Source organism: Nipponia nippon, unplaced genomic scaffold, assembly GCF_047370975.1.
Source record: "Nipponia nippon isolate SJK-2023a ecotype South Korea unplaced genomic scaffold, ASM4737097v1 scaffold_2, whole genome shotgun sequence".
Classification (NCBI taxonomy): domain Eukaryota; kingdom Metazoa; phylum Chordata; class Aves; order Pelecaniformes; family Threskiornithidae; genus Nipponia; species Nipponia nippon.
The window spans coordinates 5,265,450-5,283,120 of record NW_028262336.1 but is presented as its reverse complement, the minus strand read 5'-3'; the positions used below and the strand labels follow the sequence as shown (position 1 = coordinate 5,283,120).

Here is a 17,671-nt window from a genome sequence, read left to right as displayed (position 1 = left end):
TGATAACTCTCAGACTATTTTTTCTTGTATGTGCTAATGATTCGTAAAAAATAAATAATAAGGTGAAAAAAGTTTCAGAAGTAGCAAGACTCATCTAGTTTAGACTGTAAAACAAGACGACTCTTCTGAAGTCTCTGATCAAGCTGGGTGCACCCACAGCGTAACAGCAGATCAATCCCCTGTTGACAAATGGAAGGTAACACACAGCAGAAAACACAGTTTGAACTGTCCACACACTGACAGCTGCAGCCGGTATTAATTGTGACCACTCAAGGAAGAGACCTGATGTCACTAGGACAGCTCAATGACACTGATCAATATGCATAGGCAGTAGAGAAGGGTGAGGGGAAACAAAGGAAATGCTTGGTTGATGAATGTACTGAGTACACTCTAGTACCACCATATAAATTAGGGGTGTGCTGTCATTTAGAATGCTATATTTGGTTCCAGCCAACAATCCCCCACACCCTCCATGGTACCATACAGCTAAATCATCAGGGATCAAAACAACAGACAAATACAATTACTGCCTGCATGAAGCCACAGATGCTTCCAAGGACAAAGTTAACTTTCATCCTAGTGGGGCAGATGCCTTTGCTATGGAAGACGACTTAGGGCCTCCCTAAGGCCTCATCTTCAAAGCCAAGCTGAATCCCGACTCATAACATCGCTAAAAAAAAAATACTAAGTTCCTACTCAAAGATAAACAAATAAGGAAGCCAAGTGATTCCAGTATTCATTAGCAGGACTTCAAATACAAGAGTCAGCTGAGGCCTGATCACTGGCAGTGGAGTTACACAGTCTGCCTTGTCCCAGAGGCAGGAAACTGCCCTGGTGCAACGCATGTCTCTGCAGATCTTCATCCCCCTTTCAGAGATACCAAGCACACCTTCATACTAACTGGCTGCATAGGAGATGGCCTCTGCCTGGTCCAGCTAAGCAAAATCTGCCCAGTTTGTGAGCCTACATCTTTGCCAAAGCAGATGCTAGCAGTACAGCTTGCATAGCGTGTGTGAAAAATAGATGGGCATCTCCCACCCAGCCAACTGCCCGTGCTTGTCCCTATTCTTCACAATTTCATATAGAGAACTAGAGCACCACTAGCTTGCCCAAGGCCCACCATCTGCCCAGCCCTGCTTACCAGCTCATCTTGATAACTGTGAAGAAGGCTAGAGGAGCAAAGGAGGGGCAATGCAATGCGCAGAGCTCGGCTGTATCCCACTAAGATCTGGGGATCACAACAAGGCTGGACAGACCATGAAATAAAGCTCTTCCTGTTCTTTAGATAAAGTTACTCCTCTCCACTTGTCTTGGATAAGACTGGAAAGAAGGGGAAGAAAACATCCTCCTCGGGACTGAAAATGATCTTTTGACCTCCCAAGTGCGACACTTGTTTTCAGCACTACTGCATCTTCTTTTTGCTTAGCAAGTTTGCTGCCATAAAAGAAATTGCTGCAGCTGTAAATAGTGATGAACACTGAATATTCTTTACAATTTCTGGAAATCTCTTGTGTCACGCCCATGACTGCACTCTAATTATCCAATTAGGAAGCAGGAAGAAGAGCACATGGCTTATTGTGTCCAGCCAGATCTCACATACATCACTCAAACTGTGAATATCAAACAAATTGTTCACAAATTAGTGAGACCAAAATTATTCACAGAAAGTCTTTGAATAATCTCAAATAGCCAATAAATTGAGGGAGGGCTAGAAATGATGATGATCTGCTTATCAGCAATTCAGGAACATGAACAGGAAGCTGAGTTTGCCAGGCTTCTTCTAAAAAAGTTGTTTGAATTTTCACCATAACGAGTATGTGAATTTGACTGAGCACTGCAGACTGCCTTTGAAGTTTAGTGAATAACAACAGGCTCAAATATGGTCAAATTTAAATAAAGACAGGATGCTTCCAAAGCTGTCATGATTTTTCAGCCCCCCATTATCTATAAATTGTTTACCCAGCACTCCATGCATGCAATCACTGCTAACAATGTAGTTAAGTGCATGACACCAAAGAAGAAAATGGCTTGAACGAGATAGACATTGTGATTGCACAGAACTTAAAGTTGGGTTTACTTTCTCTTCCTCCTCTGACAAATCCACTGACCTGTGAATTTTCTCAACCAATTTTTGTAAGCCCTTGAAGTTTCTGGGTTTCCATTTTTGTCTTAACATTTTCAAGCCATTTTAAAAAATTCAGTATTTTCAAGAGAGGAGACCAAATATGCATTGAAGCCTTCAGTTTTTTGAGGCTCTCATATTAGATGAGCATCGAACACAAGTTCTGGGAAACCGTTTTAACTTTATGCACTCTTTTCACCAGTTTGTCAGGAATCCCTTAGCAGTATTTCCCCCACCTCTTATTCACTTCTGAAAAGAAGAGGAAAAGTTATTTCTGCAGGAATTACTTTTACTGGAAGAAGGAGATCCAAGGGAAAGCGCTAATAAAAAGCTGTTTCTCTTCTTTTTCTGGGATACGAGACAGACAAACAGAAGTTCATGACAAAGCCCTCTGATGACTAATTCCTTTTGTTGCAATAAATGCTGACAGCTCTCCACCCCCACACAGACACACACTTGATTTCATTAGATACTGCTCAGATGCGTATTCTAACTGAATATTTCAGAAGAGATGTACACCCTGGTTGACAGGCACTACAGGAGAAAGCAGATTATTTCACCTGTGTCACACACATAAAGCCGCTTTCCTGTAGTAGGGCCAGAGAATATACCATGACTGTTCCCAATAGAATTTCATTACCACTAATTGCTTGGTCAACTCCTACTAACTATTAATAAAATGCATGGATACCACTTGCCAATGTCCATTTTCTCTGCATGCATGTACTCACATGCACGAGACTATGCCAGTGCATTCCCCATTTACTCACCAAGCTTCTCATACAGGTGTACAAGACTATCTCACACATCAAAACACACACCTCACAAATCATAGCATAACGCTTATTCTATCCTAGTGCTTAAACACAGCCTGCTACCTTAAATAGGTATGCAATTTTTATAGATGACCAGGTCATTTGTGATTTTGTCTCCTCTCTTGCCACCTTCATAGGTACATTTTTCAAAGTCTGCCTTGAAACAACTAAAAGGGATCTCATCTTTAAAGAATGAGGGCTCATCACCTTCTGATAATTAAGCTTCTTTAAAGGGTCTCAAGGTGGGCAAGCAGCCTTGCAGAATGGCCCATAATCACCAGTCACCGCTAAAAACCTTGCCTATATTATATGAAACATGAAATAGCTAGGAATACAAGGAATACAACTAGGAATTCAACCCATAAAGCCTTCTTTGTGCGACTGAGAAGCCTCAGAAGTGCTTTGAAAGGCTTGAAGGAAGAGAAATGATTTTAACAAAAGAACAAAAAAAGAAAACTTGAAAGAGAACAGAAGTTCTGAAGTGTGTGGGGGTGGGAGAAGTCTTCAGTGTTAGGAACACCAAAGAGATCTCTAACTCAAAGCTACCAGAATAGCTAAAACAAGCTGAGGTGGCTGTGGCTTGATATTCTTACTTCGGCAGCAACTGTAGTTTGTTGCCCAGGGGACTGCACTGTGGATCTAACTGGACTGTGGTTTAATTTGCAGAGGACCTAGAGGATGGTTGCTCCCTATATCCCGATAAGAGTAGTTCAGCTTCCAGGAGGCTACGGAGCTGCTTTCATGCTGTAGCTTGCTGGCAAGGAAACCACAGCCTACCTCTTCTAATTAGCACCGAGCACAGGCAAAGGGACACAGACAAGAGGGCCCATGTTTGCTATGCATGAGCTGCTGTCCTCTGCCAGCAGAGCAGCTCCCAGACGATCACTGAAGGGCTGAGATGAGAAAGGGGTTGGCAGCCCCTTCACTGCACCACGGCTTGAAATTCTAATCTCCTCCCACTCCCCTGGGGTAGTTTATGAGCCATTTTAGTTAGTGAACATTGGCTCCTAAAATTAATGAGCGTGTCTGTTTTCAACATACAGTCAATTGCTGATTGTTCTGATCTGGTGAGCTAGGCTGATGAATACATACCACCCACAGATAAAGAAAGAGCTGGGCTTTCCTGCCATGTGTTGAGAAAAGGGAAGAGGAGAAAGAAACCACAGCAAAAAAACTATGCCAAATGCCAAAGGTACATCAGAGTAACTCTGCACCCAAAAATGTACTTAATATACTTAATAGCAACCTAAACCATGAAAAGATGTCTTCTGCTGCAGCTAAGGTTTTACTGAACACTTACATCTGGTCATTTCTTTTTTTCACAGCCATAAAAAGGCATCTCCTCCTCACTCCGCTCACTCATGGGAATAGGTAACAACATCAAATTCTCACACACTGGTCAACTTGTCCTCTCTTACAGTAACACCCAGCCACAGCTTACGCGTCCACTTCATGCTGTCACTTCACGCCAATGCGTACTCAGCTACGCGATTCCCCAGGGAAGTGGCTCAGCACAGCTGGAGACACACACGCACATGGCCATGTCACAAAGTGACCGCATGCACTACCTGCATGATCATGTTAGGGAGCAGGTGCAGCTAGTCAACCCAAAATGTCAAGTAATAAAAGTTCTGATTAAGAATAAAATAAAAGAAAAAGGCCAAACACCTCTTGCCAGTCATAACACATGCTGCCCACCAGTAAATTAAAATTTTTATGCCACTGCATACATTACATGCGCCTGCTATCTACAGCCATGTGTTCACCTCATGAAAAATACATGAAGATCTAAGTGGCATTAATAGTGTTTATGAGCCCATCACCTGGACAGATATTCCCTTTATGGTTCTAATGAAATAACACAGAAAAGACACACACAGAGACCATAACCTTCTTGAAAGGAAAAAACCTAGTCTATATTCCTGCACCCCTGACCTGAATTCTTGATGTCCTGAAATGAAAAGAAAATACACTCTGCCAGAACCGACATACTAAAGAGCCCCCTTTCATTTAACAACAAAGCATCTGCCAACCTTGTTATACATCTGTCATGTATACACCAGGCTGGGCTCACAGGCGTGAGGAGATGAACAGGAACTGGGAGCAGGAGGCGGCTGGTACAAGAGGAGGGAAAGGAAAAGCAGATAGCATGTGAGGGTGGTGGAGCAGAGGACAAACAGGAGAGACGGAAAAGCAGAGAGCAAGAGGGAAAGTTAAAGGGAGGTAAGGGAGAGAGCATTTGATCGATTGCCGAGCCTGTGTTAACTCAGTCACAGGGCTCTGATGATCTCTAAATGGACTGAGCTCTGCTCTTATGGTTTATGATACCAGCAGAACCATTTGATTGAATTACGGTTCTTCAATTGATCGCTCCATATCAGTAATCTTTGACTTCTCTACTCTCCAGCCAGCTCCTCTTACAAAGGCAAGCTTTGATGGCAAGGAATGCTTTCCTGACATTTTTTAGCTGGAGCAAATCAGTATAAGAGTTGAATTGCTTTCCTTGACATTTCACAGGGAGAGCAACACGGCAGGTACCACTGCCAGTCCTTGATAGCAATGAAAGGGCAGCTAAGAAGAGACAAATACACTTGGGTATACAACATGCAACCCTTTGCACTAGGCAGAGATGAAGGCTACTTCCAGATAAAACGTGCCTGCATCCTCACACCATATATCTACGCTTTTCAAGCTGTCCTGCTCACATCCACCTTTACTGAGCAAACATCGGTGCTGCCAAAAGCCACTGCCTTTTTGCATTTTACTGAGCGGTGAGGACATATCTGCCTTACTGTTTGCTAACAGCAGAACCGAACGCATTAGTGCAGAGCATAGGAAGCTGTATGAAGCTGTCACAGTCAGGACCCCATTGTATTAGGTGCTGCACACAGAGGAACAGTTTCTGCCTGAAGGATTTAATATCCATATGCAAAGTCAGAGCTAAAAGATGGACATAGAGATGGTAAACTACACAGAAACAAAAAGAACATTTTAAGCAGTTTGAAACACACTGGTCTGGATGAAATGCCAATCTAAACCAATCTAAAAATCCAATTAAACCTTACACTCATTCTCAAACAGGAACCAAATCTGAACTGTTACTTTGATGAGTTTTAAGCTCAAAGCTTAAATATTTAACTTTCTTGCATTTCTGCCTAGCATACTTGTTGCCTCACTTCTGAGCATTCAGGTTTGGGGCTTTGCTTTTGATAGCACCACAATAGGAGAAAATTTCAGAAGAGATTTGAAGGGAAAAAAACAGTGTCAACTCTGCCCACTTTTATCGGGAACTCTAACTTCTTTCCAGAGGAGAGGATCAAAGCACAAGGAAAAACATTAAGTAGTCATATATCAACACTGCAAATGCAGAATGAAATGAGCTAGGGACTGCTTTACCTGCAGCAAGGACTTCAAACTGTCTGAAGTCAGCAGCTCTAAATTGACAGAGCAAGGACGGTGGGGAAGATGAGCAGAGCATACTAGACATCAGCAACTCTTCACCTTATACACTGACCCTTCATGGTTACCAGGAAGTAGAAGTTGGAACAATCTCATCGCTGTTCTGAGTTAATCTAAGCCAAGCTAACCCTAGGCCATTTTCAACTACTTTTGGCCCATTACCTTCCCATCCTTCCAAGTCTAATAAACATAATTTTTTTATCAGGCCGGAACATTGACCTTGCTGTATCTGTCTCCATTCCTAATAGTCGACAAGTGGGCAGACAGAAAAATTACTTTAAAAAAAACCCTGAAGCTTATAATGACAGTTCTCAAAACCAGGGTCAAATCTTGAGCAATGACAGGTATCAGAGGGCAGTTCAGGCACAGGGCACTTCTTTAGACTTGGATCTGTAGCAAAGCAACTGTACCCTGAGGAAAATACATCGTTTCACTAGCAGTCTGCAGCATCTTGAGAAAGAGACACACACCCACAGCTAATATATTTCTAACTTCAGTAACTATCTCCTTTTTGGAACTGCCAAGACAAGTGATGCATCGATTTTCCTGCAGCTCACCCTGCATGATTGGTATCAAGGCTGTGTAGGCGTCTGGCAAAGTGTTCACAAATTTCTCTGAAAAAGTAAAGACAAAGAAATCCACAGCTGTAATCAAATCTGAGATGCTGAGACCAGTACGAAAACTTGTTCATGGGGCAGGCTCATTCTATGCAGCCAGAATTGAAACTGAGCCATTACTGAAATCTCATCTGAAGACCTTTGCAGAAAGCACCTGCAATATTATCTGCATGTACTTGGAAAGTAACCTTTGCAGAGGCAGCAATGGCAGGGCAAGCAAAATTTGCATTTTCGAACTAGATAGAGAACCAGGCTGCAGAGACGTGATGAAAAGGGAAAAGAAATCTATAGCTGGCCATTGAGATCCCTGCTGCAGCATGGGACAGGTGTCACTTGGTGGGGCTCATTGATGACTGACATTTTCTGTCAAGGTTTTAGGCTGCAACTGCATCTGATTTGGCTGATCGATTGCTATCAACTCCTGCCTTCTACATCATATCTGTATTTTGCTCACTGGATTTAAAAACGTACACATACATGACAGACATCGCTCTGAAAATACAGACAAGAGACACTGGTGTCCCACCGTGGGCTCACATTAGCCTCCTGCTCCAACAACCACCCCTTTTCCCCCTCTCTTCCCCAGGGAAACCTGCCTTTCTTATTTATGGAGTGAGATGTCCAAGGGGAAAAACACAAATTTAGAAACTGCCACCCACATGTATTAACTAATTCATCTCTCAGAGGTAGAACTGCTCCTTGTAGGACATTTGGCAAATGCCATTGTCACTGGAGAAAATCCAAGCCTGGGGGAACTGCTTACAATCACAGCAGAAATCTGTACAAGTAGAATCCAGGTCCTGTGTCTTCTAAGTCAGAGCTGTTTCTTCTGCTTTACTGGCACAGCCTCCCAACATATTCCTCCTCCCCTCCAATGTTAAGATATAGCAGTTTTATAGTGTGTGCAGATGCTGAATTTTTTGCATATAAAGTTTATCATCTAATCACTCACTCATGGAATAAAGTGCCAAGTAACATTTGAGTAATCAGACTGAATGCATAAATATCCTATAGTTACACAGTTGTTACAGCATATCATTTCTTAGTTAGTTTTCTGCTTTTACAGCCATCATCAGTAGTGACTTCAATCCCCTCGTAAACATTAAATGATCTCTACAAAAATGATCTCAGGTGGGGGAGGAAAAAGGAAACATTGTTCTTCCCACTAGAGAGAAGAGCAGGCAGAGATGAAGGTGACAAGCAACCGTTACTTCCTTGGACCCCTTGGGATGTGAATTCCCCATGACCTGCTCATTGCCCCAAAGACACAGACCTCTAGCACTCCCACCACATGGCCTTCTCCCCTTTGCATTTTGGAAGGTAGCCCAGCTTAACAACAGGTCCTATAGCCAGCACCTACCTCTCTCTATGATGCAATAAGCCTTCGCAGAAGCCCCATTTCTAGGCCTTGCTCCCCTGGCATGGGTCACATTTAGGAAATTTATGAGTCTTGCCACTGGTAAGGCTGTTGCCTTTGGTGAGGTCCAATGCTGTCTTCAATTTCTGTGTATAGCTGCTCAGAGTGTTACAGCACACCCAAAATTATTCCCTCTCTCACACAGAATACAACTAGTCTAAGCCTAAGAACAAACAAATAGTAAAGAAGATTTCCCTACCAAAGGCCACTATTTTAGTATCTACTTCTTTTTCCAATTCTGATGAAAACTCAGAATTTGGGCTTGTATAAAAGGGAACACTTTGAAAACTTTGAATCAGCGTGATAAATTCATTTAACTTTTATTTTCAAGAGTGTTAAAGTTTATACCTTCTCGAATCAAGCAGTTTGTTTCAATTTTTTGAACCAGTTGCCCCTTCCTACCCCTAAAACAGCCATATCCCAAGAAGGTGCTGTGTTTTATTAAGGGGTATTTAATAAGTTTATCTTACTTTCTCATTATCCTCTATATACCAGATCATCTAGCTCCAATTTGTGTCCCCTGATGCAACATGGTTGCTTGACCAGCAACACACCGTCATTTTGACCAGAAGAGACCACAGCGTGTTTTGGGAAACACAAGCCCCAGGAATCCTGCCTGCTTTGTAGGGGTGGGGGCAACAGGAACACATTTTCAATCGAAAGTTTCTGGTCAGCTCAATCAGTAATTCCAAAGGAAGATAAATACAAACATTTGTTGTTTACCGAGGAAAAATCCCCCATGCATGAGAGGAATACTGACCACCTCTCCTTGACCAGTAAATGCGAATTTAACAGAGCAAGACAACAACTTGAACTCCAGAGACATCATTATGGAGGTGGTACTCATACTGAAGTGAACAGAGATGCTCTGAATACTTTAATGTTTCAAAGTGACCTGGCTCATTTCTGATAGGGCATGAACTTCCAATAATCTGATGGTTTAGAGATCATTCATACTCCAGTTGCTTTCTAGGATATCAGCCTCACACACTCATATTCTGAATCAGCTTTTTGCCTAGTAAAGACCCTCTTAGCTCATCATGTTTTTCCTGACATTCAAAAGACCAGTTAAGGGACAGACGAATGAGGGAATGGGCAACAAGGATGCAAGAAAATAGGATAGATGAGGACAACAGCTGCAGTTACTTTGGACATCTTCAGGCTTCCAATACTGAAAACTAAGCAAATCACAAGGAGCCATGAACCAGGGAGAAGGTGGCTTCATAGTGTCCAACATTAGAAAACCCTGCTAGTAAGCTCTGTTGGATGCAGGCAGACCTAGCATATCCAGCAGCACTAGCAAGAGGCCCTGGAACAGCTATTGTCATCTGGTATGTATCACAGCAAGCACTTTCTCATGTGAAACATAAGCAGCACTACCAGCGAATTCCTACTGGGACTAGATATCATGCTGTCCCCAATGGGGAAAACACACTCTGATAAATTGACTAAAAACACCGAGATTTGCTGGTTCCGTGGAAAACACTGAAATATGAGCCGCCTGCAAAATTTAAATAGGCCACGTAAATAGGTCCTCACATCTCAGGCACAGGAGACACACAAATGACTTCCAGTCCTAGCAGCCAGGCAGGGATGCAGCCACTGCTCTCCTCTTCCCGTTGTCCAGCAGGAGCACAGAATCAAGCATGCATATTATAATTCACAGCAGTTCTGCAAAGCTAGCAGCAAAGGAGAGGGCAGCATGTCTGAAGTACTCTTCATTCTCATCAGGCTGTGCTGAAGTGGCCTGGGAGTAGCTGATTGCAATCACAGTCTCCTGCTGAGGTAGATGGATACTACAGAAGGCAGTTTCCAGCTGGACTGGGCTAAGATACAGTAACTTTGGCCACAAGGAATGAAGGCTCAGAAAAAGAGATGAATTCTGGGACAGCAGAATGATGAATGGACCGTGTATCTGTGTTCAAATCAAAATTTAGGATACATCCCACTCACACACAGATGGGCCTAAGCAGATGTGCCCTCTGAGCAGCTCTTGTATGAATAAGGCACGCCAATCAAGGGCTTCAGCTCAGGCTTACCAAAAACATTCTTTATTATTTTTTTAAATTTTAAAACCCCTTCATCTCCCATTCAATCCATATCAGGAGAGAAACAGAGTAAATCACCATCAGTTTTAATTGTTAGCTCCTACTGGACACATCCCATTTCTGTAACAACTGAACAGCTACCTGCTTAAGTGTCTTAGGGCTCGACCTCCAGTCACATTTAGCTGGGGGGTGAACTGCATCACTATTCCAAATTTAGACATTGCTAAAATCAACCGTGACTTTTTCAGAAGGCCCCTGCAGACCTTCTTATTGCGCCCTTGCTGCTGTAGGACACACAAAAAAAAACAAAACAAAACAAAACAACCAAAAACCAACAAACCAAAAACCAGTAAGCAAACATTAACCATCTCCTTATATCAGAGTGGCTTTGAGGAATCACGAATATTTCAGAAAAAGTAGGAAGAGGTGGAAAAGAAATGTACAAACTTCTAGATTAGTAAGTATTCAGTACTATTTCCATACAGGGTTTCATATGTAGAAATGCCTTTAAAGTTCCTTACAGAAACCCTATTACTGCTTAGTATCTCCAAGGTCTGGCTAGCACAGTACATTTCTTTCATTCATAAAGGACTTGTTGCTTATTGTCTGCAAAAAGCTGTTCAAGGCTTTTGACATTCCAAGTTACCAGTGGGCTGGTTTTGGCTGGGATAGAGTTAATTTTCTTCATAGTAGCTAGTATGGGGCTATGTTTCAGATTTGTGCTAGAAATAGTGTTGATAGTAATACAGGGATGTTTTCATTATTGCTGAGTGGTGCTTATACAGAGTCAAGGCCTTTCCCGAATCTCACCACCCCACCAGCCACTAGGCTGGGGGTGCACAAGAAGTTGGGAGGGGACATGGCTGGGTCAGTTGACCCCAACTGACCAAAGGGTTATTCCTTACGATATGACATCATGCTCAGTGTATAAAGCTGGGGGAAGAAGAAGGAAAGGGGGGATGTTAGGAGTGATGGTGTTTGTCTTGCCAAGTAACTGTTACAGCTTTTGCTTTACCTATTAAACTGTTTTTATCTCAACCCATGAGTTTTCTCACTTTTACCCTTCCAATTCTCTCCCCCATCCCACCAGGGGGGAGCCAGTGAGCAGCTGTGTGGTGCCTAGTTGCTGGCTGGGGTTAAACCATGACAGTCGCCTCTTAACACCTGTATCCATTGTCTCCTTCCTGTTTGTTCTCCCCACACCTCCCCAAGAAGTTAGATCAAAGCACCCCCATGGGGACACCTCATTAAAAAGCAACTCCTTTCCTTGACCAGGTCACCGGCAGCATTACACACAAGGTTGCAAGTTCTTGTCCATCAGACATTGCTTATACGTAGCAGAGGGACAGTATTGTCCCTCCATTTTTAATAACTGCAGAAATCTCACAGAACCACTCCAGAAGGATGGGAAGGGAGGAAGGTTGTCCCTCTGAAACACTTCTCCTTTAGACATACCTGATCACATTAAGAACAAGCAGCTCAAAGACATGTAATTTAACATTAAAGGGGAAGAAAAAAAAAAAAAAGGCACCAACAAAACCCCAAGGGAGTGCTCTGAGCAGCAGAACTAATGAAGCCTCATTTTTTACAGATTTGCATCTCATGATTGATTGACTTCAGTGCATAAGGAAGAGAAAGCACCAGCTGAAATTCTGCCTGCCCTTGGGGCATTTATAACAACTCACTCCTGGAGTGGATTTTTGCATCTATTAAGGTTTGAGTTCATGCTGTGGAGTCTCCTTCACTGGGGAGAAGGCCTTACAGGAAACAATTTCATTCAGCTTAGCCCTCACTGCAAATGGAGGCTGTGCGAGTACAGTGGCAGAGACCAAAAGGTGCCATTAATTTGCTGACGTGGTAATTTGAGAGAGCCTGAGTCCATACACAACTTCATCTTGCCTGGGCTGGACTGAATTGGAGCCCAGAGGAAATTATAATTTTGGTTTGTTATGAGGCATGGAAATAGAAACATTTATGACCAAACAGGTTTGTCAGGTGCCCATAGGCACTATTTACATAGAAGTTTTTGCCTGAGCATTTGATGTTGAAATAGCATTTTACACCCGAGACAGAGCACTGACAACCCCTACATTTTCTTAGCTGTGTGTTCAGAGTGGTCTGGGTGGTAGGACAAGCATCAAATCCTAAAGTCCCTCAAGCAGCATGGCTGCAAGAATGGAGACATCTCAAACTAGAGGCCAAATGCTGAAAATGGAGGCCCTATCAAGCTACCGAAAGCTCCCAGAAGGAATCGACAGCACAGGCTTAGCAGAGTTATAGCTTCTTCTTCTGACAAGCGCACAAAAGCCCTGCCGGCACTGGTCATTCATAACCACTGCAAGTACAGCTGCTGTGACCGCACCGAACACCGACAGCTCGACAGAGTGTCATCTCTTCAGGTTGAGCAGCCACTTCCCTGGCACACAGGAGTCCCGGGCGTGCGTTGTGCCTGAAGCAATTTTACATGAGACAGCAACAAAGTAATTAAACTTTGAATCCTCTAGAAATAGAAGGCTGTGCTTGTCATTGCCGAGTCCCTCCTGCTAACAGGGAGCACCTTGATGACAAGTGACAACACATGGGCTCCAGGTAACAAACCAGCCTTTCCTCCCAAATTAATGTCCTGCTTCACCATCCAGGAGAGACCCCCCTTTTAATGTTTAAGCACTACGCTTAAACATTATGTAATTAAGTTCCTTATTCTGAATCTTAAGCCAACATTGCAGCTGGACAAGAGATGAGTAATGAGGCTTACATTTTAGACTCCCCAAACGATCAATGCCACTAAACATTTGCACCCTGTAAAAAGATCAGCTAGGTAATCAAAATACTGCATGTAAAGAGGAAGGTTTACAAGTGCTAAACTTCCATGTTCATCAAATCCTTCAAAATCCTGGCAGTCCTGCTTCCCAATTAAAAGAATCCTGTCTGCTTAAAACTATTCGTGTCCTATTCTCTCCTATTGGTATGACTGTCTCATACCACTTATCAACCCATCAATCCCCAAAACTGGGAGGTTGCTCCATGTCACACTACAAAACCTATCACCATTTGTTTTACTGTAGCAACAAGCTTCACCAAGATTAGTGCCTGATTTTATGCCAAGCTGTACAAACACACAGCAGATACTTCCTGCCTGGACCACGTAACCATATAAATACACATGATAAGGGATGGTGGTATTACATGCCTTCACAGAAAGCGAATGAGAAAAATCCTGTAAACTATCCACAATCACTCAGTCTGTGGGACGGCTTAAACTTGCTCTCTTGAGATCCAGCCCAGTGCCTTGAACATTAATCCTTGCTTAACCCACCCTTTTGGTTCAAGAAAGAGTACCTCTACTACCAAGAGTATCTGTACTACTACAAAAGAGCATCTCTACTACCAAGCCAGCCAGTCAGCAATATCATCCTTTTTTGCACTTTATTCCCCAGGCCTTTTACATGCATATGTAGTAAGTTTTCAAGCGAGACTTCCCTACTGCCAAATGTTATGTGCAATATGGAGCTATGTAAAACAAATACTGTTCGTACTTATAAGAAAAGAGATTGATAGACAGGCAGCCCTCAAAAGCTGAACAGGTTGAGTGGAGCCACTACGTTCTGTAAATGAAGGGTGAGACCAGCATGAATACCATTGTCAGGCAAAAATTTATGAAATAATTCAGAGCTTATGTTACAATTACTTATGCAAAAACAAACAGTAAAAGAATAAGTATATGCAATTCAATATAATGCATGTGAGACAAGAGGAATGTTAAGTGCTTGATATACACACACATATTCTTAAATCATAAATGTGAAATTAAACAAGTAGCTCTGTGAGCCATAGAGCTAATGAAAACCTTTTTCCTAGCTGTGCATCTCCTGGCTGGGCAGCTTCAATGGCTGAGAAGGTGCAAATGCCAAGTGAAGCTTCCTCCACAGTAGAGCCATTCCCAGGGCCTTCTCCTGGATAAACTCTGTGGGGTTTAATAAAGAGCCAGCCTCACACTACATTTTCTCCCTCAGTCAGATCAAACCGAAGTGCTCTCATCTCCTATACTCAGATACTTATTTTCAGAAATCACTTTTTCTTAAAGGCCCTGCTGTCTGAAATAGCTGGCAGGACCTAGAACTATGATGGGCAGGGAAAGAATATAAAGGAGCAGACAGAAAGACCGCAACATTTTTGGTTTCTCTCCTTCCCATATTTCAATAGCAAGATGACTGCTCTACCAGCATGCGGCAGGTATCAACGACAAGCACCACTACAGATGACATCCTAAACCCTGCTTGCTCCAATTATGCAAGCAGGAGCATACCAATCTGTATTTAAGTACAGCTCTTATGCTCTCACAGTTCACTAATGGGGAACAGCAGCAGCTGGTCAGTTTATAGCAGTCAGTAAGTGGTACCAGAAGGACCCGTGACTGTTAGCTAAGCAAAGAGCAGCAGGATGGGCACGCTTTCTCTTCTTCCCCAGTTTTCCAGATTGCACAACTGTGTGATTAACCTTTAGTCCAGCGATCATCAGGTCTTTCAACATCAGAATGAACAGAAAAACCTGTTTCTAGATGTTATTGTGGTAAGTGCAATGTGCACGTACTGAGATTAGACAGAGAAAGTCACAAAGAATAGTTGCTACGTTTCCTTTATCGTCTGCTTTGTGAGACATAAAAAGCAAAAATAACAGATTCCATAACCTTGAAAACTTCCATAAAGAGACATGCTTATGTCTCAGAGAATTGCCAGAAAGCCTGCAGCCGACCAGGTTTCAGCAGAGAGGCTTGCTAGCCAGACCTTCTGCACAGGAGCGGGAGTATAAACCGGCAGATGCAGTCGGCACTGAGCGTTCAGGGTGCTAGTCCTGATCCTACTGTGAGCACATTAAGCAAGTCATTTTACCTTTCTGTCTCAATTTCTTTATCTGTGAAATGGAAATGCTGATACTTAAGTAGAGGAATTCAAATGAAGGAGTACATTCAGGCAGGCTCTAAAACGCAACAGTGCTGATTGCCAGAGACCGAGACAGCCCAAAATAGCTGCAAGAATATTTCGCCTACATCCTTATTAGATTCTAGTTATTCCCAGAGGTGAGAGATACTAACAACCCAGTATCTCTTGCAGGTTTAGTCCAACATGTTAGACGGAACTGAAGTCAGCTAAGGCCAGGCTGTCACCATCAGTGACCTAAGTCATTCCCCCTTGCAATTTAATATTAATTTTAAGAATGACTTGGAGCATTTACCCCAGACAATTTTAGCAAGCATGCTTCTTCAGAAGCTCACTACTCAAACAGTGAGAAAACTTTTTCATTCACAAACTTATTCTCGTCATAAGCTAGTTCATCCCCTGCTTTTCTTGTGCCAACACTGTTCTTCAGTTTGAATAGCTCTTTTCCCTTCCTGCCCTATTTTGACTTAGTGTATTTACAGAAGTCAACTGCATCCTTTCTGTGTCTTGATTTTAGCAGGCCAAACAAACCTAGCCTCTGATGAGTCCCTGTTCCTACCAAAGGCTTGCTCTGAATCCCAAGAGGCAGAGCTGTAGCAGAACTGACCCTGCCTTTCTGCCATTATAATCCTGGTACTTGTTAGGCTTTTTTTTTTTTTTTCCAGGAGCACATGGTGTGTGGGTGCCTCAATTGTCAGAAAGAGTAAAACAGCACATGAAGTGTGCATAAGAAGTGTGGTGTCCTTTATAGAGTATGCTACTGTGCATTATTTTGACCATTGCAAAAGAGGCAGCCAGAACACAGACAACATTTCTCCTTGCATAGAAACACCATGGTAGAGGACTTGGGTGCACAGGAGCTGCAAAACCTCAGCCAGGCCAAGGATCCCGCATGAGCTACATCCTATGGAAACAGAGGCAAACTCACCAACTCTCCAACCTTTGTGTTCAAACACAGGATGAGAAGCCTAGATTATCTTCATATCTATCTCAGGTCCCTGAGATATATACATTTCTTAGGACAGATTACCTTTAGACGTTAAAATGGGGGGAGGTCGGGGAGAGGAAACAGTACACATTAAGTTTAGAAATTATATCATGAAGAAAAAGAGGGGAGACCCACAAAGCATACACCTGTCTTCTGCATATACCTGAAGGTACTACCACATTTACAGCAAGGCTCGTTTCCAAAGTCCTCAGCTCCAGGTTCGCCCTCTCCCCTGTGCCTACGCCAGTCACATCCCACAACATCTGCCACTGTGTTAATGACAGCAGCCACAGCAAGTAATGAGCCCCTGCACACCTGTGCAGCTCTGGGAAGCAGCTGGCAAGTTCCCTCACCCACCCACAAGCTCTACATCTGCATCCATTCATTCCTCCAGCAAGAGCTTGGCCCCAGTCACAGTATGCTCCTGTCGATTTTCAGCTCCTCCTTTCCACCCTCTTTAGCTGGGACCCATGGCGCAGCACCCATTGGCTCTCTGCTTCCAGGAATTCAAACTTCATTGCATCACGTCTCTTTAACAACTGTGACACACAGGAACTGCAAGACACAACTATTTTCTTCACAGATGTCTTGCTGCACCAGCTGCCTCTCTCAGGTAGCTGGCTTCACTAGGGTATCAGAAAAGGATGTGTGAGCATCCCAAGCAGGCAATTATAGGATGACTAGTCATGTTAAAAAAGTTTCTTCCTAATCCTGTCAGATGCTGCTTGCCTTAAGCCCCGAAGCTCTAAGATATATTGATCACCATCTCCTTTTATCCTGCACAACAGACCTGCGTTTATTCTCAAATTCCTTGGCCATCCCTAATCCCGCTCACTTGACAACCTGAGTGATCTCTGGTGGCACCAACTTCTGCTGCCCTAGTTAGGAGGAGCGTGCATACGTATTTCTCCATTTCAGGCAACTGCTAGCTTGTCAGGAAAAAATGGACAGAACATTTGACCCAGTAGCCTCTGCTCCATGTCAGAGTTCATCCGATGCCTGCGTGCATGCAAGCCAGGGACCCTGCAAGAGGTAAGGCTTTGCTGACCATCAGAATTACTAGAAAAATTCCATCCAAGTTTCTTGAGGTATGCCAGATGCTACTGAAGGAAGTAGCAGGGACAGCAAGAGGGCTGATCTTAACAAGCAGAGGCCAGTTTACACTCTTTTCACCTGTGCTAACGCCACTTTTATTTAGGAAACCCATAGAAGTGAGGTTATCTAGGAGGATCTCGGCTCATACCTTCAGCAAGAGGTTAGTTACCACC

At 43.2% G+C, this 17,671-nt stretch overlaps 1 protein-coding gene across 3 annotated transcripts in view; it reads right to left on the bottom strand.

The window, feature by feature from the left end:
• The window catches only part of LSAMP (limbic system associated membrane protein), a 1,025,433-nt gene that overhangs the window by 728,006 nt on the left and 279,756 nt on the right, over positions 1-17,671 (bottom strand). The window lies entirely within an intron of this gene.